Source organism: Diabrotica undecimpunctata, chromosome 10, assembly GCF_040954645.1.
Source record: "Diabrotica undecimpunctata isolate CICGRU chromosome 10, icDiaUnde3, whole genome shotgun sequence".
Taxonomy (NCBI): domain Eukaryota; kingdom Metazoa; phylum Arthropoda; class Insecta; order Coleoptera; family Chrysomelidae; genus Diabrotica; species Diabrotica undecimpunctata.
In genome coordinates this window covers 760,086-787,414 of record NC_092812.1, presented here as the reverse complement: position 1 = coordinate 787,414, position 27,329 = coordinate 760,086, and the positions used below count along the sequence as shown (strand labels likewise).

Here is a 27,329-nt window from a genome sequence, read left to right as displayed (position 1 = left end):
AGTTGATGAAAATATAATAAATGAAACTTTGCAAATTCTCGATAACAATGAGGTTACAGAAAACCCACAAGTAAATAAAATTATATCAACAGGAAATGAGAACAATGAAAACGTTGAAATGGATACCTCAGACACAGATACAGCCCATAGTGCTGAATCTTCAAATGAAAATAGATTCTCATTGTTGGATGAAATAATAAACAATAAAGCCTATCAACTTATCGTTAAAAGAGCGCCTTTTGCAAATTATTTAAAACGCGAATGCGAGAATTTTGAAGGACATAAAATAATAAGAGCTACTATTTCAGCTGACGAAGAAAGTGTGACACAATTCCTAAAAGAAAATGCGTGCAAAAATACTTTATACATTTATTTCTTATCTCAAGAATTACGACCAATATTTCAGAATGTATGGCGTAAATACTTTACAAAATTAAAATTGATTGAATGTACTAAATTAGTTAACAATGTATTACCAGAAGAAAGAAATCAACTAATAAAATATAAGCACGACGGCAAAACGAATCATCGAGGAATTTCAGAGACTCTTAGAGCTTTAAAAATAAATTACTACTGGAAATCAATGAAAAAAGATATAGAAAAATACATAAACGAATGTGAAATATGCCAAAGATCAAAATATAATAGAAATCCACATAAAGAACCTTTAATATTAACCCACACACCATCCAAGCCTTTTGAAATAATACATATAGATACTTATAAAGTTGGCAATCAAAGATTTTTAACAATTATAGATAAATTTTCAAAATATGGCCAAGCTTTACCATATTTTGGCACAGCGATATCAGCGTGTCAACAATTAGTACATTTCTTTTCATTTTTCGGAATACCGAAACAAATTGTTGCAGATAGTGGCGGAGAATTCAAAAATGACGTTGTAGACGAATTACTAAAAACTCATCAAATAAAAATACATTTTACTACTCCATATCATCACGAATCTAATTCCCCGGTAGAAAGATTCCATTCTACCTTAACTGAGCACTTAAGATTACTAAAAGAAAAAGATAAAGATGCAGATAATATTTTCATTATGCCTTATGCTCTTATTGCCTATAATAGTACTATACACTCAGCAACTGGCCATACACCTTTCGAATTAGTATCGGGACATACAGACAGTAAAGATCCCATGAGACTTATTCCAGCACAAGCTTATACTCAATATGTTAATGCACATCAAAATAATACTCAAGCTCTATATACAAGTATACAAGAGAAAATCAAAAACTTAAAGAGAATATAATTGGAAAAAGAAATAAAGATAGAAACTCAAAAGATCCTCGTTTAGGATCACAAGTTTATAGAAAAACAGAAACTCGCGGAGGAAAATTAAGTAGAAAATATACTGGACCTTATATACTTACACAAATATTAGAAAACGGGAAAATAGAAATTGAAAATCCCAAGAATAAAAAGAAAATAATAGTCCACATAAACGAAACTAAAATAATGCCTAATATTTCAGATTTATCGTCGGAATCTTCGGAGCAGTCAACTATATCAACGCAAGAGACAACTTAGTCAAGTTTGAAGATGTAACTACATATCCAGGACTCCTACCTTTTAGATTAGGTACCTCCAAAATAATTTCTACACACTGGACATTTATACAAATTTACAATTTAACTTCTGTCATACAAGAATTTTATTTATTGAAAAATGAAGCTCAAAGACTACACACAAGTTTCAAAAATCAAACAAGTTATTATCCAGAATTAGAAAACTCATTTATCCCTTTAATTACGTTACAAAATAAAATAGAAGAACAGATATATCAAATTGATCCACCTTTGTATAAGGAAGAAAAAAGAATAAAAAGAGGACTTCTAAATCCTCTAGGAACAATAATAAAATGTATTACAGGAAATATGGACCAAGAAGACGCAGAAAGGATAGAAAACGAAATAAAACAATTAAAAGATAATCAAAGTAACTTAAAAGTAAATTCCCTAAGACAAATATCTTTATTGCAAGATTCTATAAATACTTTTAATAATGATATAAATAATATTTCACATAATCAATTGATTTTGAAATCAAAAATTGAAGCTATAGAGAATAAATTAGCTTTATTTGAAAAAAGTATGTATACACATATTCAGTCATTTATAGTAATAAATCAAATTACTTTACTTTATCAAACAATTTATGATATTTTTGAGAAAGTAGAAACTGCAATCTCATTTGCCAAAATGCACCTTGCACAATTCTATAGTAAATCCAATTGAACTTTTAAATGAAATAAAGAAAGCAAAATCTCAGACAAAGTCAAAATTGATGCCTTTTGATACTACACTAGGAAAAATAATTCAGTATGAGAAAATAATAAATATTAAGAGCTATTCAGTAAATTCTATAATTACATTTGTATTAGAGATTCCATTAGTTGAATCGGAAATATATGATTATTACCAGCTATTCCCTATTCCTATTCCTATGAACAACTCAAATTATCTTATTCATTTACCTTACAAACCTTTCCTTGCACTTAATGAATTTAGCTATATCTACATGGAAGATATATGCACAGAAATAGATTCAGAAGAGTACATATGTAAAGGAAGTAATAGACTAACGATAACCGAAGAAGCCCCTTGTGCAGTCCAATTAATAAATTTCAAGAAAAAGGCATTGTCATGTGAATATTTCGAAGTAAAGATAAAGAAGATAGAATCTACAAGAATCAGCGACGGAAAATGGATAGTTACAGTTCCAGAAGAAGAATTAGCAATTATTGAGTGCCCAAACTCAAAAGAAAATTTACCAATACATGGAAGCTACGTTTTAGAATCAGTTCCTGAATGTACCGTGAAAATCAAGAATGAAGTCTTCCAAACAGAAAAAATTAGTAAAAGTCACTTTGCTCATATAAATCTTCCAAAAGTTATTCCTTCTATTAATATTTTTCAAAATGAAAGTTCAAATTTTTCACCAATAAATCTTAATACAATTAACCTTAGAAAGACTAAAGATATTTTAGAAAAGTTAGAAACACAAAAATATAATTTAAAAGATAATAATTCAATTTATTTTAAGCAAACAAGTTTTTGGACAATCTGTATATATATAATAATTTTCATTTTAATTTTATATTATTTAACTAAATATTGTAAAACTGTGCGTCAAAGAAAACAAGAAGAAAGAAAACAAAAAGAAACAAGAAAAGAAGAAACCCAAGGATTTATTGTGTAAAGAAGCACACCCCAAGGATATGCTTCTTTCTAAGGGCGGAGGAGTTACGTCCCTGGATTATCCAATGTGTGACGACATATAGAAAGACTATATATACCAGTGTTTAATTAGATTAAGAGCTTTTTGTTTTGTAGTTGTTACCATACCTGTACGTTCTCAATAAATAAATTTTGTTACGAAAATTTTTTTTTTTTTTTTTTTATTTAACATCCAATGTTTATTGCAATCTGTCTCATTATAAACAATAAGCAATATGTATAATATATGTACAATAACATAGTGGGAAGCTGCCCAGTGGCGAGCACCCAGGTAAAAGATAACATAAATATAATCTATGATATATCAGCTAATTTGAACTTAACAAACAGAGTTTAATACAGGTAAACATCACTGACACACATATGAGAATTACAAGGCAAAAATACGAATTAAGGAAAGATTTAGAAAACACCTGAATAGAAACTTGTTATTTCACCGCACCATGACACTATGTTCTATTTTTCCTGATTTACTAGAGGTCCAAAGGGTCTGGTCGTTTTAATCTTCTTACGTGTGAAATGTTGAGCAGATCCGTGGCCAGCGGATTTGGATGGCAGGATAGTCTGTTCTTGTATACAGAGTTTACAGCAGATATTGCTTCGCAAACTGTTTGTAGCTGTAAATCGTGATGTAATCTGTGGTTCGTGATATACCAAGGGGCATTACAGATCTGGCGCAGTACTTTCGATTGGAAACGTTGAAGTTTTTGTATGTTGGTATTACTTGCTGTACCCCAGATTTGTGCTGCATATTGCCATACCGGTTTTAAAATACATTTATATATCAGAAGTTTGTTCTCCAGGCTAAGATTTGATTTTCGACTCATGTACCAATACATTTTCCTGTAGATTAAGCTGAGTTGAAGGCGTTTCTTCCAGATGTGGATGCCCCAATTAAGTTTGCTATCCAAATGGATTCCTAAGTATTTAACGACGTTATTAACTGGTAGTGGAGTGTTGTTTATAGAAACTGGTGGCGCGACACCTTTTTTTAAAGTAAACGTTATTTGTGTTGATTTTAAACTGTTAACTTGGACTCGCCACAGCTTAAGCCAGCTCTCTAGTTTAAGTAGGTGATTTTGTAATACCTGGGCTGCTTTAGTTGCTGTAGAATTTGAAGCCATGATAACTGTGTCATCGGCATATGTAGCGATTGTTGTATTGGTCGTCGTTGGGAGATCTGATGTGAATATTAAGTAGAGGGTGGGTCCTAGTATGCTTCCTTGTGGAACTCCGGAACAAATTGGAAACAGGTTAGTGATTTCCCCACCTCTTTTGACTTGAAAGAATCGATCTGTCAGGTAGGATCTTAAAAGTGAACTTATGGGATGAGGAAATATAGATTTAATTTTGGAGATAAGACCTACATGCCAAACTTTGTCGAATGCTTGAGAGACATCTAGAAATGCAGCAGTACAGTAATTTTTTTGTTCAAGCGAATTTCTGATAGTCTTCACCACCCTATGAATTTGTTCGATAGTACCATGTTGTTTCCTAAACCCAAACTGATAATTCGGTAAAACATTACTGTCATATAAAATAAGCTCCAGTCTTCTCAGAAAAAGCCGTTCAAATACTTTAGATATAATAGGCAACAAGCTAATAGGACGGTATGAAGATACTTCCGTGTGATCCTTATTAGGTTTTGGAATCAGAACAATTTGAGCAACTTTCCATTGGAGTGGAAAATAACCTGTTTTTAATATTGAATTAAATATATAAGTAATTAAACTTACGCCTTCGTTGGGTAGATTTTTTAGTACTAAACTAGATATTAAGTCATATCCAGGTGACTTTTTAATTTCCAGATTATCAATTATTTCTTTGATTTCAGATTTCTTAACAGGTTTAATAGGTGGAGCCATTTGATATGGTGCATTTACGACTTCATGGATAGCTTGTTCTTCTTCAACTGAGACTTCCCTCTGATGCGGTTGAAATACCTTGCATAGATGATTTGCAAAAGTATATGCTTTATCTATGTCAGTTTTAGCCCAAGTGCCATTTTGTTTCCTGATTGGCATATTCATTTGTTCGTTGTGTTTAAGTTTTTTTGTTAGTTTCCACAGCGAATAGTTTGTATCATCTGCAGGTGAGAGGTTCTTTAAATATTTGTTGATTCCACTGTCTTTATGTTGGATAAGTTTTCTTTTGAGTAGTCTGCAAGCTCTATTCAGATTTGTTTTATCTTCTGGATGCCTAGTGAGCTGCCATATCTTTCGCAGTTTTCTTTTTTCCAATATGAGTGTATTTATGTGTGTAGGATAGGACTCGGAATTGTGTTTGTAATAAATTTCTGGGGTGGACGTCCAAGCAGCTTGCTGAATAACTGTAGTTAAGTGAGCAACTGCGTTTTCTATGTCACTATCACTTTTAAGAGGCAAGTTTAGATTGATGGATGTTTTTATTTCTTCTCTATATCTGTTCCAGTTTGTTCTTTTATTAGAGAGTGTTAAATGTTTAGAACAGTTATGAATTTGGCTTTGTAGATCTATGAAGAAAGGGGAATGATCTGATGAGAGGTCAAATGAAGGAGAAATTTGGAGGTAGGTATGTGATATTCCTTTTACTATAGCAAAATCAATAAGATCAGGAATTTTTTGTCTATCAGTAGGCCAATACGTAGGCTCTCCAGTAGAGAAAGGAATTAAATGATTCTCATTAATACTTTTTAATAATTCTCGTCCACGTGAGGTTACGATTCTGGAACTCCATTTATGATGTTTGGCATTATAATCTCCAGCAGAAATGAAACGGTGTCCTAGCATCTTAAAGTATTCAGTAAAATGATCAGCTTTAATTATTTTATTCGGTGGACAGTAAACAGCAGATAGAATAATCGAGCCTTGTGAATCTTCGACCGACACTGATGTGGCTTGGATGTTAACTTTACTAATTTTATTTGTTTCATGATGCTTAATGTTATTTCTTATAATAATTGCCGTACCTCCGTGGGCTTTACCTAATGGATGTTGAGTTACATAGGTTGAATATTTGGGAATATGGAAATGGCTCTTATCAGTCATGTGTGCTTCGGAAATAAACATAACATCTAGATTATGATAGTAAATAAATGCTTTAACTTCGTGGAAATGAGAGGTTAAACCATTGGCATTCCAACAGCACATCTTTAGTTTAGTGTTGAAGGTTAAGCTTAGATATCAGAGAAATTATGAGATCAAACATCTTATCCATTCTTTCCATTAACTTATGTACAAGTAGTTCTAGATTATTTTGTATATGTTGAGGAGTTGTTGTTTCTATTATATGAGAAGTCTCATCTATGGTAGATGTATTTCTATTATCTCTTCCTGCAACAATTTTCGCATAGCTTGTAGTTGGTTGAGTGTTTGAAGGAAATTCTGCACGAGGTGGTTGACTTGCGTTTTTATCTCTAAGTGTTGGAAATTTTTTTTTCTGTAGCTCTTTGTATATTGAGCATCCCTTATAGCTGGCAGGATGATTTTCTAGACAATTTACACATTGAACATCTTTTATATTTTTTGGTTTTGGGCATTGAGATGATAGGTGATCGCCCACACATTTTACACAGCGCGGACTCCTGTGGCAATAATTGTGGGTGTGGCCAAAATTTTGACATCTTTGACATTGGGGTAGTTCCCTTTTCGGATGCGGTGGCTCGACTGTGACAATAGAGTTTAGTAATTTTGTAATATTATATATATCTTTATTGTTACTTTGAATAGCCAGTTCTATATTAAATAGTGGCAGATCTTTCTTTGTGCCTCTTTGCTTAATGTTGGAGATGTTCAGTGCTGTATGTCCGTGCGCTAGCAACGCTTTTTTAATGTCATCCGGATCTGTTGAAGGATGTAAATTACGTATAACAACTCGGAATCCACGGTTTTGTTTCAGTTGGTATGTATGGTACTGAGTATTTTTTTCTGCTAAAGATTTTACAATTAATGAATAGTTTTTGGATGAGTCAGCTTGAACTTTAATTTGGTTGTTAGCAAGACATTTTAAAGTATATTTACCTGGAGTTATCTGCTGTAGTAATTCCTGTAGTGGTTTGATACACTCAACATTTTGGATAAATATAGGTGGTGGCTGTTCATCTTTTTATACGAAAATAAATTTTTTAAAAAACCGTTTTCGGCTTTGACTTTCGTAACTGCAGAAGTAGTATAATAATAAAGAAGAGGTTTGTAAACAATATTATTTGCTTAAAGGAGAAATAGCCCATTATCTCAGTTTCACTTGTTCAGGACTTAACAGGGTTTGATTTTCACCAACACATATATTTGATTATAGTTTTAAAGATTAAAACTATATATATATATATATATATATATATATATATATATATATATATATATAATATATATATATATATAAGATTAAAACTATAACTTTTTAATTTCTATCAAATAAACAAGAAATTATTGGGATGACTTTTGATAGTTTTGATATATTATGTCTATGTCAAGTCAAGAATTTTATAGTCAGAGATTATGGCGGCATCTATTCATTTGTATTTTAACTATCACTTTTTGAATATAAAAAATTTGGACACAAATTTAGAATATAGGAATATAACTTTTCTGTCGTTTCTCAATATCATTGCACAATTATTATACTTGTCAATAGGAAGGTATTAGTGATAGTTATCCTAAACATGATACTTACAAACACATTATATTGAGTTATAGGAAAGCTCCTTCAAATTAATAACAATTATTATAGAACTCGTAGTGAAAAACAAAAAGTTAAAACAGGTATATTATAAAATAAGTAAAATACGGACATCTTATATTATTACAATCAACCAGACAACTGTTTCTAGTAATATTCTAATTGACAAATTGTCTATAACAACAGTTAAACGCCTTAATAAATAATATTTTGTAACATTAAATTAAAAAATATATATAATAAATAAAATAATTAATGTACCTTTATGTAAATTTTTAACTTTTCAGACAAAAAAACTTTCACTTTAAACCTTCAAAATGACCGATTTGAAATAACATGGCGTTTCGGTGAACTTCGGGATCTGATTTTTGTGAACGGAACTGATCCAAGAACGGTCGACTAGAAGGATAGTTCCATGATAAAAATTCGCGCATGACGTCACAATTAATGATTTAAAAATATTCCCCGCAAGAACATCGTCGTTCGAAACACAGTTAATTTATAATTGGCAGTAAAAAGTCATTTTAATAGATTAGTAGAGTTTTTATTGAACTATTTTGAATTTATTGAAATATGGGTGAAATATTATTTTGATTGAAAAAAATTAATAAAAAATACAGTCAACAAAAATAAATCTGTAAAATAAAAAATTTGTGAGTTTTATTTAAATTTTTTTTTTACTTTTGATTGGTTTTGTCTTATTTAGCGCCAGTGTCAAGTAGGGGATCAAGCCTATATTTAGTTGCACGTAAACAGAAGAAAATAATTGGTCATGAATTATCTGCAATAAAATCGCAAAACAAATAAAACACAAGGTTTTAAGTTATAATTTTCTCTTATTTCTCATATCTTCTTAAAGTGTTAGGCTTAATTTCTTAATTCTAAAATACATTCGAGATCGAAAGAACAGATATTTGATTTTGTAGTCACATTCAATTTTCTCAGACAAGTCATTCAGTCTTTATAAATATTTTTTCCCTGACTTCAGGGAACTGAAATTCAGGTCCATTGAAATTATTAAATATAATAAAGCTCATACGTTTTTGCCACCAATTCTTCTGGAGGTTTCCTTAGGCCTAATCTTCATTTCATCAAAGTACTCAACACATATTTTTGCAGATTCGGTTAAATGAGCATTTTAAAATTTTTAGAACAGGTTTTATTATACCTGGAACAATTTTGACTTTTTTAGTCCATAAGCGAAGGGTTAAAACAGCAAGAAATGAACAATCTATTTTCAGCAATAATTTATATGCTTTTGGTCCAGCTGCATGTATTATGTATGGCAATGCCTTAGGAGACTTCCTCAGTAGTCCATATAGTTCGAACTTTGGGCCTTTGCAGTCTTTTGGTAAATATCTTATATATCTACTTCCGACTTCATTTTTGTTAATTCGTTAACCTGCAGTCCATAATAGTGTAAACTTTATGTAACATATTATATTAATATAGGTTTAATATATATATATATATATATATATATATATATATATATATATATATATAAAGGTACAAAATATCGGCATAGCTCGCAACAAAGAAAAAAAAAATATAATAAAACATGTGTATAAGATGGAAGGCAACCGTATATACGTATTTCTGACTATTGGTCGTCTTCAGTACGGTGCAGCCAAGTTAGAAAAGGAGCATATTAACTTGAGAAAGGATCACTACAGGAGCAATGCGACCATTTTGTGGCAATAATGTTAGAAGACTCTGATGTTTCCAGTGCAACAACCAACACATCCACGGAGGAAGCTAAGCTACCTGAGGAAAGGAATGCCAAACGTTTAGAACGTTTCAAACAACAAGAAAAAGGTTAATGCGAGTTAATAGCCCTAGTAACACACGACGTCCTATGGACGTCCAGTTTTGGTCCGGACGTCCCTGGACGTACAAAGTGGAACGTACTTTGGGTGGACTAAATATGGACAGAGAACAACCGAACACAGAGAAGCGACAGTCCTTTGAAGTTACGTGGCCAAGCCGCCAATGACAGCTAACAACCAGAAAATTAATAGTCAGTGGGCATATCACACAATATAAATTCTTAAGAGCGTAGGCGCAAAATTTCGGGCCAATGTTTTTTAAATGCATTCATTTTTTTCGAATCCTGAAAAAACTAATAAGTATTTTTGAAAAATTTAAACGCAGAATGAAAGACTACATTATTACTGAGGGCCGAAAGTCCCTGAAAACACCTATAATGTTTATTTTAATAAGTTACAGGGGTGAAAAAAAAAAGAGAAAATTTAGTGTAATTTTTAATTTCAAATATCTCATTCAAAAAAACTCTTTGTTTATTCTAAGGGACTTTCGGCCCTCGGTAATAATGTAATCTTTCATTCTGTGTTTAAATTTTTCAAAAATATTTGTTAGTTTTCTCAGGATTCGAAAAAAATGACTGTATTTAAAAAGGATTTGCCCGAAATTTTGCGCCTATGCTCTTAAGCGAAACAAAGAAATTACTAAAAATCTTAAAATTACAACAGAACAAGACTTCAAAATTGCAAAAACATGGTTGCAAATAAACAAACTTACATTAAATTATGAAAAACTACATAGGTACTCATCTACTTTTTGCTATACCTATACAAAAGTTGTCTGCCAATTTTTAATTCGTTAAATATAAATAACAAATATCATTGAAGGTACTGCGTCATTCGCCAATGTTTTTCTTTTATTTCCTTTTACAATAACATTATCTTCAAAATGCAGTTCACAAATCCTATAATTATTATAAAGTGAATCCATTTTGAATAACAAATCTTCTCGTCTGCAAGCTTCTATCCACACTTTGGCACTAGAAATTTTTAACAGAACAAATTTTAAACAAAGAACTTTTTCTGTATTTATAAATAATACTTTATTACTTACAACTATAAGAGTATTAGAATATTCTAAGTATATTGTAAGTTATGAAATATTTAACTTTTGTCAATATCTAATCTTAATAAATTTACAGTTTTCTCCTAAGTCACAAAAATGTCACTAAATATTGAGATATGCAACAAATAAAGTTTTAATATTTTTTATTTGTAATTCCCATTTAAAACTCCTAAATATTTTATGTACTTTGATCCATATATTTGATCTTTTTTATTTATATTTAACGAATTAAAAATTGGCAGACAACTTTTGTATATAGCAAAAAGTAGATGAGTACCTATTTAGTTTTTTCATAATTTAATGTAAGTTTGTTTATTTGCAACCATGTTTTTGCAATTTTGAAGTCTTGTTCTATTGTAATTTTAAGATTTCCCAATTATCGGTCTAATTATGTTTCCAACAATTTTTAGTTTGAGCATTTTAGTAATGTCTTTGTTTCGTTTAAGAGCATAGGCGCAAAATTTCGGGCCAATGCTTTTTAACATTTTTTTGGAATCCTGAGAAAACTAACAAATATTTTTGAAAAATTTAAACACAGAATGAAAGATTACATTATTACCGAGGGCCGAAAGTCCCTTAGAATAAACAAAAAGTTTTTTTGAATGAGATATTTGAAATTAAAAATCACACTAAATTTTCTCTTTTTTTTTTTCACCCCTGTAACTTATTAAAATAAACATTATAGAAGTTTTCGGGGACTTTTGGCCCTCAGTAATAATGTGGTCTTTCATTCTGCGTTTAAATTTTTCAAAAATACTTATTAGTTTTTTCAGGATTCGAAAAAAAATGAATACATTTAAAAAACATTTGCCCGAAATTTTGCGCCTACGCTCTTAAATAAAATATTCTTGTGTATAAAACCCTCTATATATTTTTATTTCCTAAAAATACTATATTCGTATTGTTGTCTTCGAGCGCACTGACGCCGGGCCACCATCTGTTGATTTTTTGACCTGAGCCTTCGGAGACTTGCGTCTTTCAATAAAAGAAATAGCACTGACACCAAATTTAATGTTTTCATTTTGAACTATCCCTTGGCAGACCAAAGTTTATTTTTTATAGCTCGGACAGACACGTCGGCGTCGGCTTACTGTTCGAAAGTCAAACCAATACTATTATGTAATAACTAATAATAATTACAAAGCAATAGTAATTACCTGTTATTATTCTTAGGAAATCTAAATAAACTTATTCCTTTTCCTGTCACAGATGAACATCCGCGAATCGCACAAATATATCCAGACATTTTAAATATAAATTAAACTTTTAACTATAAACTATAACTATAAACTTATATATTTAACTATAAACTATAACTATAACCTTTTAACTATAAATAAATTATATAAATGGTCAAATGCACTTGTTGTGTCGAGTATTTATCATAGACGCCTACGGACTATCGAAAACAACCAGAATTACATTTTACATTCGTTTAACATTTTACGTCCGCTCGGGACGTAAAATGGACGTCCATCGCAGCGACATTCGGACCAATATAGGACGTTAAATGGACGTACTTGGGACCAAAGCGGACGTTCGAGGGACGTCCTTAAAGTCCTTGAGGGACGTACTATGGACGTCCATGTGCTATTAGGGAGTAAAATAAAGGTACAAAATATCGGCATAGCTCGCAACAAAGAAAAAAAATATAATAAAACGTGTATAAGATGGAAGGCAACCGTATATACATATTTCTGACTATTGGTCGTCTTCAGTACGGGACTGTACCGTATTTGCTGATATTTTTTTTGCCGTAGCTATGCCGATATTTTGTACCTTTATTTTACTATTAACTCGCATTAACCTTTTTCGTATATATATATATATATATATATATATATATATATATATATATATATATATATAGAAATGTAGCCATAAGCTACCCTACTACCAAGAATCAGCAGATTCCGATGTTATAAAAAGGAAGAATGTTTGCATATATTTTATGAGTACATTGAATGATATTTCCCAAAATAGTATCAAAAATTTAAGTTTACTATTAGATAATTTGAATTTAAAAATAAAAAGAAATCTACAAACCTCTAAATCCAAGCTTGCATCTAAATTACATTCCAAAATGCAGATGACCAATAGCGATATTGCTAGCCTTTGCTCAACTCTGCCCGAATTCTCTTCTGGAGACAACCTCTCCACGTTTATCAAAGCAGTAGATAATTTAATAGTTTTCTTAGGCACCCAATATTTAAATCCGTCCCAAGAGTTTATTTTAAATTCCCATATCGTATCTCGAATTAAAGGAGAACCTAGGTTAGTTATTAACTAAATACGGAGACAGACGTTCCGAAGACATATTGGTAACACAATTATCCACCACCGTCCAAAATCATAGTGAATCCTACGACAATTATCATCAAAGAATAACTACAAATCTGAATGACTTACTCCAACACATCACTCTAAACGACAATCCCGCGACAGTAACTTTTAAAACTCCATACTTTAAAAACATTGCCCTCAAAACCTTCTGTACTGGAATCAATGAGCCTTATTGCGAATACTTATCGCATTTTGAATTAAATTCCCTAGAGGAAGCCCCTCAAAAGTGTATTGCATACGATAATCACAAAAATCAGCAACAATACATGAACTTCCTTAAGAGCCAACAAAACAAAAAGCCCCCAATGAAAAATAAAACCTATCAATCTTCGAATAATCAAAGATCCACAAACTTCCAACCCACACACTCAAACTTCCAACCCACGCATTTAAATTATGTGAGACCTTCGACTCACCACACACGTTTCCACAACACAGAACCCAACTCAACTCCACAACAGAACTACAATTTTCCTCAGAATAAGATTAAATAAATATAAAGCTCCTCGACCCCAACCAAATTTTGCCACTCCAATGAGCGGTGTTCAAACTACCACAACCAGAAACCATCAGGCCATGACAATTACAACTAATAGAAGCCACAATTTTAACATAGACTCGAATGATTCCCAATATTTCGAAAATTATGAATCCGAACAAGAGCCCGATTTGCATGATGTAAATCATCAGGATTTTCAAGCCATCCCGTTACAAGAGCATCCACCCCCCTGTATAAACCTACAGAAAGTTCCCCTGGGTTCCCCTGCTTCGTCACACCCAAAACACATCTACGCGTTTTGATTGATACCGGCGGTTCCCATTCAATTATAAACCCGCGAGCTCTCAAACTATTTGATAAAAAACATATTTATCGAAAACCTTTTTCGCTAACGTCAATGAAAATTACTTCCAAGCATGAATTAAATATTAAGACGCCACTATTTATGGAATATGGAATTCCACAAACTTTTGTTTTCTTTAATCATCAATCTGGCTAATTAATAAAATAAACTGCTTTCATTCTTCAAGTGCCGTCTCCATCAATGGAGGTTAGCGGTTATGGTGGCAAACGTTTGTCTATCTTCAGCTGTTCTTAAGAGTTCCTCAAATCCAAGTCCTGTCCAGTTTCTGATATTACGTAACCAGGACAATTTTTTTCTTCCAATTCCTCGCTTTCCTTCTATTTTGCCTTTTATTATCAACTGAGGGATGTAGTATTTCTCGTTGCGCAACAAATGCCCTAAATAACTGGTTTTTCTTCTTTTGACTGTTCTCAATAGTTCTTTTTCTAAATTGAGTCTCGCTAGTACTTCTTCATTTGTTTTTCGTGCTGTCCAAGGAATTTTTAAAATTCTACGGTACACCCACATTTCAAATGCCTCGATTCTATTCAGGCTCTTTATTTTTAAAGTCCATGTTTCGACTCCGTAGAGAAGAACAGACCAGATAAAACATTTTACAAGTTTTAATCTCAATTTAATATTTATATGTGTATCGCAGAATAGAACGCGCATCTTAAAGAAACTATCCCTAGCTTGAGCAATTCTCGCTTTAATTTCTTGTTCTGGGTCCAGCTTGCAATTAATCCAACAGCCAAGGTATTTGTATTGGTTTACCTGTTCTAAAATATTCCCATTTATTTTTATAGGTAAGGGGATATTCTGTTTTCTTTGGATCACCATTACTTTTGTTTTTTTTTCGTTGATCTTCATTCCAAACTGCTTTCATATTTAACCTTTATTTCCTCCGATTATATTGGTTTACTACAAAAATACAAATTCAATCATTCAATCAATTAACATTAAATTCTATTGATCATCTGTCAGTTCTCTTCTTCTTATTAGAAAGGGGACAGAAAAGAGGTTTTTAGCGATTCACAATACTCTCCCTCGATAAAAACCTTTCAAGCGTAAAAAATTCTTAAATGTAGAGAAACTCATTACGGATAGGCCTTTTGTAAGCCCATCAGCTTGTTGCTCTTTAGAACTAATATACCTTAAATCTAAAATTCCCTTCTCTACACACTCAGTAACAAATCGATACTTTAAATCCATATGCTTCACTCTCTTGTTATTTCCCTGATTTTTCACAAGTGCTAAACAACTTGGTTATCTTCAAAAATTGTTAATTGCTTCACTTCAATATTTAAATCAATTAATAATTTTCTCATAAATAAATTTTCTGTAACACAAGCACATAAAGCTACTAGTTCAGCTTCCGTCGTTGATAAAGTTATACAGTTTTGTTTTCTTGTTACCCATGATACTACATTTCCAAATAACTTTATTACATAACCAGTAACTGATTTTACAATTTGTACAAAACTTGCCATTGGCTGTTCATTTTTCCTACAATATTCCAAACCCACATTTTCAGACCCCTTTAAATATCTCAATACTCTTTTTAAATGAAACCATATTTCATCTGATGACTTGTCTTGGTATCTAGAGAAATAATTAAGAGCGAAACATATGTCATGTCGACTACCTAACATAAGATAATTAAGCAACATATTAATTGTCTCACAGGTTTATTTGAATTATTATTATCACTGCATGTCAAATTCAATTTTGGATCTATTGGTATAGAAGTAGGATTGCAAGAATCCATACCAAACTTTCTTAAGATCTATTTAATATATCTTGTCTGACTAATATGTAAAACACCTTTGTCTCTATCATAGTTTATTTTTAAACCAAGAAAATATTCAAGTTTACCCTTATCCTTTAATTCAAACTTTTTCATTAACTGCTTTACAATATAGTTTATAAAATCATTATAAGGACCACAAACTATTATATCATCTACATAAATTAAAAGATATGTTGCAAAATTATCATTACATGTAATATATAAACAAAAATCATTCTCGGACCTTATAAATCCAATTTCAAATAAATAAGTGTTAATTTCTATGTTCCAACATTTTGATGATTATTTTAACCCATACAATGCTTTATTCAACCTATATACTTCATTTTTACATTCTACTCCATCTGACGAATATATATATATATATAGACTTCTTCTTCCAAAGTTCCATTCAAGAATGCTGACTTAACATTTAGTTGTCTGAAATAAAATGAAAATTGATTTCCAATAGACAAGATCGTTCTAATGGTGGTCATTTTCGCTACTGGAGAATAAATTTCTTCATAATCTGTTCCCTTCTCTTGTGCAAATCCTCGAACTACTAATCGAGCCTTATATTTATCACATTTACTCTCTTCAAAAGGTTTAAAATTATACACCCATTTCGTATCCAAAATATTCTTTCCAAAAGGTTTTTTATCGACTACGTCCCAGGTACCATTTTTATTTATCGAATCAATCGGCCTTTTCATTGCCTTAACCCAGCAATCTTTATCATCCCTTTCTTTTACTTCTTTAAATGACTGTGGCATATCCTTAACCAAATTCATGGCACATAGAGCCATATAAGTCTCATAATCTTCTAACCATTTTGGTGGCTTTATATTTCTATTTCCTCTACCTTCTGCTCGACTTGTGTTCTGTTCTTCATTTTTTACTTTTTCATTAATACGAACTTGATCTATTTCATTTCTGCGGTTCATTTCCTGTTTTGCAATGTTGTCTACAATATCAATACCTTCATCACGTTTGCTCCTAACTTCTCCGTCTTCATCTAGTGTTGCCAATCCTTTAAAATAAAATTCATTTTCATTAAACCTTACATCCCTGGCAATAATTATTTTGTTTTTAGTTGTATTCCACAACCTATAACCTGTAGGTGCATAGCCCAACATTACACATTTTCCTGCCTTATCATCAAACTTACTCCTCAATTCGTCAGGAATGTTAGCATAATAAGTACTTCCAAAAACTTTTAAATTTCTAACATCTGGTTTTTTATTGTTCCATATTTCAGCTGGTGTAACGTCTCCATCCAGGCTTTCCGAAGGTGACCTTTTTATCACATAACATGACGCCCTTATAGCTTCTCCCCAGAAAGACTTAGGAACCATTGAAGCATTCATAATGCATCTAGCTCTTTCCACCAAAGTACGGTCCATCCTCTCTGCCTTACCATTTTGTTGAGGTGTGTACGGTACTGTATAATCTAATAGAATGTCATTTTCTTTACAAAACTCTCTATATTCATTTGAAACATATTCACCCCCACTATCACATCTTAATTTAGAAACCTTTGAATTAAATTTTGCTTCAACAAACCACAAATATTCCTTAAATTTATTGAAAACCTCACTTTTATTTTTAAATTAAAAAAAGCATAGTAAAATTTGAAAAACCATCTATAAAAGTGACAAAATACTTACAACCATCAATTGTTTGTAGACTGATTGGCCCGCACACGTCAGAATGTATTATTTCTAAAATTCTATTACTTTTTGTCCTGGTTGAAAAAGGTAACCTTGAAAACTTTCCCTGTATACATGATTCACAAAAATTCACTCCACCAATATGTATGTCCTTGTTTATTCCATCCACTAAATTCTTTTTAATTAAGTTTTCTAGTGATTTAAAATTTAAATGTGAAAACCTTTCATGCCATCTAATAAATTCTTTATTTTGGTCATCTTGGACAGAGTAAAATTTTTGTTGAACTACTTCAAAATTGATTTTGTATAAACCATCTCTTTTAAAAAGTAAATTTTTTCGTAACTGTGGTACATAAAAAGCATTTTCAATTTTACATTCTACTTGTCGACCACATACATTGCTACAAACATTAATATTTCCAATACCAACTGCATGGTAAATGCCAATGGTAAATAGTTACCATTTTTTGCTAATGCTATATCTATAGGTTTATCCAAAATTACCAAATCTGTAAATATACTTTTATCATTTAGTAAGTGATCAGTACATCCTGAACCAATCTCAAATTCTAAGTTATTCACTGTTTCACTATTAACTACATTTTTACGTATTTCAGTTATACAACATACCTTAGACACTTCATCAGTTATATCATCAATCTCATGTGACCTATCCTGCTGTTGGGTGAAGTTGCTTCTATGCATTCCTCTGTTGTGTTATAAGTTTCTCGTACCTCTGTAACTGTTACCTCTATTTGACCCATTTCCTCTAAGATCATCCTGAAAACTTCTTTGACTCTGAAAATTTGTAAATCTGCCAGACCCTCTTGGATAACTTGTGGATACTCTTGCTCGACATTCTCTTTTATAAAATGGCCTCTTTTTCCAGACCTATAACAAGATGTGTCAACATTGAAAGCAACTTGTTCAGCGCCAACTACTCGACTTGCTCTTGCACCCAGGCACCTCTTTTCTTCTTCACTCAATAACCTTTTCTTTACCTCTTCATATGATAGTACACCAGACGCTAAATTTTCGATAACTGTTATCACTGTTTCATAGGATTTTGGTAAAGTTAACAGCAAATGACATATTATATCTTGATCTTCAATTTTTACCCCAGTGGCTCTTAACTGTCTCAGGATTTCCTCAAATTCACCAATAAATCGTTCCAATGACTCACCCTCTTTTAATTTCATGGACAGCAATTTTCTTTTTAGCAGGTAGCCTCTTTTTCTCATATTTTGCTTCTAAACTTTTCCACATATGGTACGCCTGTTCTTTGTCCCGCAATATCTCTAATTGTGCATCGGAAACACATTGAACAATTATTGATTTGGCTTTATTGTTCATACATTCGACGTAAAAATCGCCGACGTCAGTCAACACTTTGATATCCTACTAGGAAATTACGATTTAAAGAGATTCCATGCCACTATCAATTATGCGACTCATATGTTAACCTTTGAGAATCCTCATGTCAGCATTCTCATTTCAAACACTATATCAGAAAATTCCCGTAATCATAAATAACGGCGACAATTTCAAGGTAGCAAAATTCCCCATTCTATTCACGTTGCAAAAAATGGTTTCATAGAGACTATCGAATTACCGACGCCTATGAAATTTAATAAGAAAATTGAAGTTGAGAACTTCTGTAATTATACTTACTTCTGTTTAACTTAGCACTTAAACAACGAAGAAAAGTATAAAATTATAAATCTTTGTAAGAAATATAAGGATGTATTTTACGACGAAAACAAAAATTTAACTTTCACGTCAGCTGTTAGACACGAAATCAAAACGAAGGATGAAAATCCGATTTACGTAAAGGGTTTTCGTCATCCTAACACAATGCAGGAGGAAATAAAAAAACAAATAAATAATTTATTAGATAATAAGATAATTCGACTGTCAATTTCACCGTACTCAGCTTCAGTTTGGATAGTACCAAAAAAAGCTGATGCCTCAGGTCAGAAAAAATTTAGATTAGTAATTGACTACAGGAAGCTCAATAATCATACTGAACGTGATCGTTACCCACTTCCTCGGATAGATGAGATACTGGATAACTTAGGAAAAGCCAGTTATTTCACAACATTAGATTTAGCTCAAGGTTACAATCAGATTGAAGTTCATCTGGATTCTATTCGGAAAACAGCCTTTTCAGTTCCGCATGGTCACTTTGAATGTTTACGTATGCCCTTTGGTTTAAAGAATAGCCCAGCAACGTTCGAAAGGTTAATGGACAATATTCTTAGGCCCTTTATTCATATATTTTGCTTCGTCTACATGGACGATGTCATTATTTATTCACTTAAGTCACTACAAGAACACTTAGTTCATATTGCTACTATTTTTGACACTTTCAGAAAAAATAATTTAAAAATTCAGTTAGACAAATCTGAGTTCTAACCTAACCTAACTTAACCTAACCTAACCCAGCAAAAATAGAAGCTATACAAAAATACCCTCTACCAAAAACAGTAAAAGAAATTAAATAATTTCTTTTAAAGAAATTAAATCATTTCGGTTACTACCGAAGATTCATACAAAATTTTGCAAAAATAACATCCCCATTTTCGAGATGTACTCGAAAAGGAGCAACTATTGACCCTACTAATCCAAATTATTTAGAATGTTTTGCAAAATGCAAACCATTGTTAACTAATTCTCCACTTCTACAATACCCAGACTTCGAAAAGCCTTTTGTACTGACTACAGACGCCTCTAATATAGCTATAGGATCAGTACTATCTCAAAACAACCACCCTATTGTCTACTATTCTCGAACTCTTAATTCTGCAGAACAAAACTACTCCACTATTGAAAAAGAACTTTTAGCCATACTAGATTCTTGTAAACACTTTCGTATGTACTTATACAATCAAAAATTCACTGTAGAAACAGATCACAATCCTCTCGTATGGATCTACAAAATTAAAGACCCCACTTCTAGATTAGCCCGATGGAGACTTAAACTAGAAGAATATGATTTTGAAGTTAAATATAAAAAAGCCAAAGAGAATCAAGTTGCTGATGCTCTTAGCCGAGTCCAAATAAATGCCCTAAGCTCGAGTTCAGAATGTGCCGAACCACCAGACAATTTCGACATTGACGATTTCCTTGCCGATTTTGACAACTTACAAAACAGTACTAACACACAACATACATCAGTTGAGAACCCCATCACTGGAATAGAGATTTCACCTGAACCAATTAATTTATCCTCAAACCAAATTATTTTCAATCCAGAGTCAAATAATTTTGAAATAAAATACAAAAGAATTTTTAACCAACACCGTTACACTGTCACTGACAAATACACTAGGTACTTTTCGCACCACAATTATCCAAAAAAGATTATATGCGACAGCGGCACCGAATTCAATTCCGCAGTCATTAAAGAATTCCTAAATATCCACAGAATCGAAATACATTTTACAACAGTAAACAATTCTTCCTCAAACTCTCCAGTAGAGCGCTTTCATTCAACTCTTATTGAAAAACTTAGGACCTTACAAGTCCAAAATCCAAATGATTCGTTAGATGACATTCTAACACATGCCATTCTCATTTACAACCAATCAATTCACAGTTCCACAGATTATTCTCCTTTCTCAATTCTGTACGGACCCTATGCAGAAGAAATACATTTCGCTTCCGATATATGAAACATATAATCAAAGACATAAAGAAGAACTCCAACTCTTTATTGCAGAACTATCCCTATATGTTTCTAAGAAAAAACATAAGTCTAAATTACAAGCCCCTTTCTCCACTATTCATCCAGAAACACAAGACAAAACAAAAATTATCGGTAAAACAGATAAACAAAATTTAACAAGCACTCACTGTTATCAAAAAATACAGACACAATTCTGAATGACCAACTTGAGACAAACGGTTCTCCTCTCGTCAACCTATTCAGTTAAACAGTATAAAGTGTAAACACATGCCAAAAATAGATCACTTGAGAAAGGCACTTTGGCCAAAATAGCTGTAGGATAATAATTTAAAATAAATTTTGTGGAAGTATGGACACAATTCTGAATGACCAACTTGAGACAAACGGTTGTCCTCTCGTCAACCTATTCAGTTAAACAGTATAAAGTGTAAACACATGCCAAAAATAGATCACTTGAGAAAGGCACTCTGGCCAAAATAGCTGTAGGATAATAATTTAAAATAAATTTTGTGGAAGTATGGAAAACAAAACTTGAAACTATTTAGTATTTTATTATTAGATAAGCATATTGGTTTTTATAAAGGCAGTACAAAAACCTTTGAAGTTATTTTTACAATTATTTTTATTAAGTTTATAAAACGAAGTTGTTTTTACGATTGTTTAATGGTTTTCACCCCTAAAGCTCATCTAGCGAATATATTATTTTTAAAGAAAGGGTAAGATAAGTCTAATTCCAAATTTGTAACAAAATCGATACAGTTATAAAAAGTTTAGAGCAATATAGTATTGACCTGTAACCTCAGAAACCTTTTTTGGATGGTGCTAGAAAGGTCACCAATGGAGACACTGCTGATGACAGCCAGATTGTTGGTGGAGAGCAAGTCGTGGGTTCGAAACTAGCTTTTGGAACCGGGAATGGGTCCAACGGACGAAATAAGTAAAGATAGGACAGGATAAGATATAGAAAAGATACAGAAATAAACAAAAAGATATATAGGTAAAATTACCAAAGATAAGATAAGATAGAAAAAGGGTGCCACTTAACTTTTTGGGGTTCATGGGGAAAATTAAGAAACCTTAGAAACGAAAAGAGATAAGGAAAGATATTTAAGTTCTGAGAGCAAATCCAAGGAAACATATCAACAGTTCATTATTAAATAAATTTTATCAACACACTACATAAACAAATAATAAATATATTAGGTGGACTCCGTCCACCTACTTGCCTACGAAACTTAATCAACCTGATCTTTCTCCTGGTCGAAGGTATAATAATAATTTAATGTAATAGGCAAATATTCAGAGGTATTATTTTATCAGGAAACTTATTAGGAGTCGAGAAATAAAATTTGTGGATAAAACAAAACAATATATTCAACAACACAATTAAATAGGCGGCTGAATGTAAACACAAGTAAAAAAATGCACCATCAATTAATAAATGGTTGTATAAATATGGAAATACAGTACAAAAACAGTATTATGATCAAGAAATACCTTTACAGATACAATATAATAAAATCATGCACAAATTAAATTATCAGCGAAGAGAGCCTGGTATTATTTAAAAAAATTCAACTAAAGCTGATTAAACAAATCTCTCTTCGCTGTTTATGGGCTTATCTCGAGATAACGGGTACAGTAAATTTAAAAATGTATAGCAATTATAGCAAATAAAACAAAATTAATTAAATTTAAATTCAAAAGATTACAAGAATTCTGTAGTATAAAAATGAAACCAACCCGCACTTGGTTGTAAGTTAACTGTCTGTCTCCCACTGTTTTTAGTTTAATTAACTGTTCTTACTGAATATTGAATGTTCGTAATTATTATTTTTGAGAAGTTCTTAATAACTGATTGAAAGTTCGTATGAAAGAATTAAATGATCTTTTAATTGAATTTATAAATCGGTAGTTAACCTTAACTACAGGTGAAGAAATGGTTGGCGTAGATTCGTCCAGGATTGGGTAACATGATTACAATATTATTCGCCCAGATAATTGAAGGTAATATGATTACGATAACTTACAATAAATCTCGATGATTGCTGCACTATTTCACTGATTCTACTATACTTTAATAGTATCAAGCACTGAAGTTAATCAAAATAAAGGTACTTTATAACAATATTTAATCTAATATGGTATTAGATTAAGATATTTTAAAGATACAAGTGTATACACACTTAAAGAAAAAATTCACAGAGAACGGTAATATAAGCAAGCGTCTTTACTCGAAGACTGTCCTGCCCAGAGTCCCTTTTCTTCCTCTCAAAATATAATAAGCTTCCAAAAAAAGGTGGGATATCCCCCACTCAAAAATGACAACTTGCCTAAAAGAACGCCAGGCTGTTTCCATCTCTAGGAAGATACCCGAACATAGAATGATTCTAGGTAAGTAACGGGACTCTTGTAGTTGGAAAACGTGAGCAAATACCTATAGAACCTTTTAAATTAGGTTCTTTCAGAAAGATACTATAAAAAGCTTTTACGGCTGTGTTTAACGACCAAATTATCAAGAAGGATCCGCCTGGACCGAAAAAGGTTAACAACGCTCTACCATAAAATATTCTACTTCGGCCTCTTTTGATGAATACGACCATCCGTATTTTGAGAACTCCTTGATAGTTGGTATGTTCCAATAAAATTTGCTAAGGGTGAGCGAGCCCACCCGCAGATCTATTTGCGGGTACGGCCATGGGCGTATCAGCAACAGGAGTAAAGGGATTAAAAATTATTTGCTATTTTAATTATAAAAAAAATGTTATAGACCTGCTTTCCTCCACAGCGACTGGACTATAATATATGATCAATCGAGTTGTGTATATCCTCACTTCCGAATTATTTGCTAATATACAATACATACATATGTACACATCTATGAATTGTTATAAAAACTATTATGATTAAGTATCATGAATACATAAAGCTGAAAAATTATTGCTTCTAATTGTAACTAATCCAGAAAGTAATAAAGTTATAGTTTTTTAGGAAAGCCAATCTTGACTGTTTGGATGAAATTCCGAATATGGCATCTGAAAGTGAAATTTGTCCTTCAACGAATGCGTAAGTGAACTATATTATCTCATTATCTATTATTAATTTTCAATAACAAAATTGCGTTTTTAGGCATGGCCAAGTCGATTCTGGAATTCGAATAAAAAGTGTTTCTAAAGAGTTTCAGATTCTTAAAAAATCAGAGCAAATGAAAACTTTGTAGGTAAAATATATTTCCGGTAGAATTGGAGCCTCAATAAAAGATGTCTCGAGAACGTCTTTTGGCCTTCTTCTGGCAGAAATCTAGTAAAACAAGTTGTGAGGCAATGCTTACGTTGATTTTGCTTTAGTGCTTCTCATACTTCATATTTAATGGAAGATTTACCAGAGTATCGAGTAACGCCTATATAATACAGGTACAGATTTTTGCGGACCCTTTTTGTTAAAGAATCGGCAAACTAGAAATTATAAAACGATTAAGGCTTACGTGTGTATTTTTGTGTCTCTCTCAACGAGAGCGATGCATTTAAAACTTGTAAGTAGTCTCACCACAGATGCCCTTATTGCTACTCTTCGTAGATTTTTTGCAAGAAGAGATTTAAGCGCAAATATATACTCTGATCACGATACTAATTTTATTGGTGCTAAAAATGAGATATATAAATTTTACACACGATCATGCTTCTATCTAAATCAAGCCTGTCTAAATTCCCGACCTTTATCCCAATTTTCTAATGATCCCAGTGACTTGCAGTCATAAGCACCCTAATTGGAGAACACATTACTGCATTACCTGACTATGACTATTTTATTAAGGAAAATTCACTCAGCAAGTTTCAGCAACTTCAAAGAATCATCCAAGGTTTCTGGAAGAGATGTTCAAAGGAATTAATTTTCAAACTTCAGCAACAGTCTCAATGGAAAAGGACCTATCCCACAGTTTTGCAATCTGGAATTCTCGTCTTGGTTAAAGAAGATGGAATCCCGATAATGAAATGGAAAATTGGTATTGTTAAGGCTGGTCATCCTGGTGCCGACGGCATAGTCAGAACAGTTATAATTAGAACTGGTTCCGTCGTATACAAATATGTATACGACGTATGTGTACTTTCAGATGATCTGCACAACAATAAGTGCTTGTTGAAACCTACCAGCTATCAAGAGTGCCGGTATGTTAAACGGATGATCGCCCCCTGTAAAACAACATATGGTACTCATATCGAAGTTCGGCGCTACTTTTCTCTTCCCCGCAACGATGTGTGGTTTCTTGGTTCCTTATCCCAACTAAACCTGCCAACACTCGAGAATCCACATCCAGAAGTGCCAGACTTTTATACATCTTACGTGCAATGTAAATGTAGTTTGTGTTTGCGTGTTTTATCATTAAGCTAATTATAGGAAAAATATTTATATGTGTAATTATTCACACAGCTGTGGCCATTCTTATAACTTTTCACCCCTATTTTTCATGCAAACTATGTAAGGTTGACTTATATTGATAATATTATACTTTTAGAATTCTGTAGGCCCGAATGAAAAAGAAAACTATAGAATTACTCATCTATTCCTCCGTCCGTCCGACTCTGCCACATAAAATTTATTGTCGCCAAAGTGACCAATCACGACACAGATTGTTACTTTGGCCGACCAATAACAAAGTTCGTTATTAACTGCTTTATCATTGGCCTCCCGGCGGAAGATTGCTGCGAGTTCGCAAACACAAAGTGTATAAAAGAGCAGCACATCTTCCGATCGGGATCTAGTTGTCTTACACTACTAGCCCCGCTAAACCTTGTTGGCTTGGTGCCACTACCACTACTACTTCGAACTGTTAGAGTATTCTGGTTGCCGCTGTCCCCTTGTCGAACACAGCGGCCCCGTAAACTTCCCGCAACGCAGAAGCCTAAATCACATTAAACTCCACGAACACGAGGATGGAATCAAGGAACTTACGATCCTCCTCCAGAGCGGCGGTCGTAGAGCACCAAGAATTTCCAAACACCATGGAGCATGCTACGGCCGTATGACATGGCGCCCAACTCACAGAAGACTCCTACAACCCAGGTTTGGCGTCAGTTTTAGCCACATTAATTCAAGCAGTAACAGCCCTAATCCTAGTGCAGACCAAACCCAGCGAAGCCCAGGACAAACCAAAGATGGAGCTTCCACAAGCAAAATAGACCCCTGCACCACCTCAATACTCTGGCGATGATACCGAAAACCCGCAAGATTTCGTAAACGAAATAATAGACCACATGAGCAATATGAACATCGACACTAAACATTGACATCCTAGAGAAATCACTGATAGGAGAGGCAGCTCAATGGGCACAGAGCCAATTCACGACTGGTCTGAACTAAGACACGTTTTTAAACAGCCTGATCGATCACTTCAACAACACAACGAAAAGATCGTCAGCTAATATCGAAGCTATACGGACATTACCAAAAATATCAGCCAATAGCAGAATTCATTTCGACAAAGATGGCTCTTTTTCGACAATTACTACCCCATATCGACGAAGAAGAAAGGTGCAGGCCCATTACCAATCTGATTCGCCCAGTAATCAGGAAACATATTGGTAACAATATGCCGAGAACCGAAGAAGATTAATAATGTACAATAAGCTCATTGGTTATAGTATGCTATTGTATATAACAGACATATATTAAAATACTTACTGATTGTCAATACAACGAGAGCAGAATGAAAAATAAATGTTCTGTCTGGAGAGACAGTGATCTGTAATAAAAACAAAGTGATATAATGTCGCCTGACAAAAATAAAAGAACGAATAAAAATATTAGGGGAATATTGAATGACAAAATAATCAGTGAAGAAAAACATATGAAAAATAATATATATTTTTTTTTCTAAGGAAGAAAGGCAAACTTAGCAGCAGAATAATTTATTTTGATAATAATAATAAGCATGTATTTAACATGGTGTTAATATTTTATACAGCAATATGAAAGTTTACGCAGGGAACACAGGAAATGATTCTAGAAAAAATTTAAAATGGAAACGCATAGTAAAATTCAACTAATTTTAAAATATAAAGTACTTAGATATTACAGTTTTATAATATGTTATATATATATACTCCCTACATTCAAAAATATGGTAACTATATGTTTGAATTTAAAACCTCCCTGAAAATAATGTATAGTTCCAAATTTAAATATAATAACATTTTA

General features: G+C 32.4%; 1 long non-coding RNA gene across 1 annotated transcript in view; it reads left to right on the top strand.

Annotated features, from left to right (window-relative positions):
- The window catches only part of LOC140452057 (uncharacterized), a 60,131-nt gene extending 34,627 nt beyond the window's left edge, over positions 1 to 25,504 (top strand). Inside the window, exons 2-3 of the long non-coding RNA XR_011952125.1 lie at positions 24,126 to 24,200; positions 24,264 to 25,504. This is a non-coding gene — a long non-coding RNA (uncharacterized lncRNA). The remainder of the gene's footprint in view (positions 1 to 24,125; positions 24,201 to 24,263) is intronic.
- Positions 25,505 to 27,329: the final 1,825 nt, after the last annotated feature.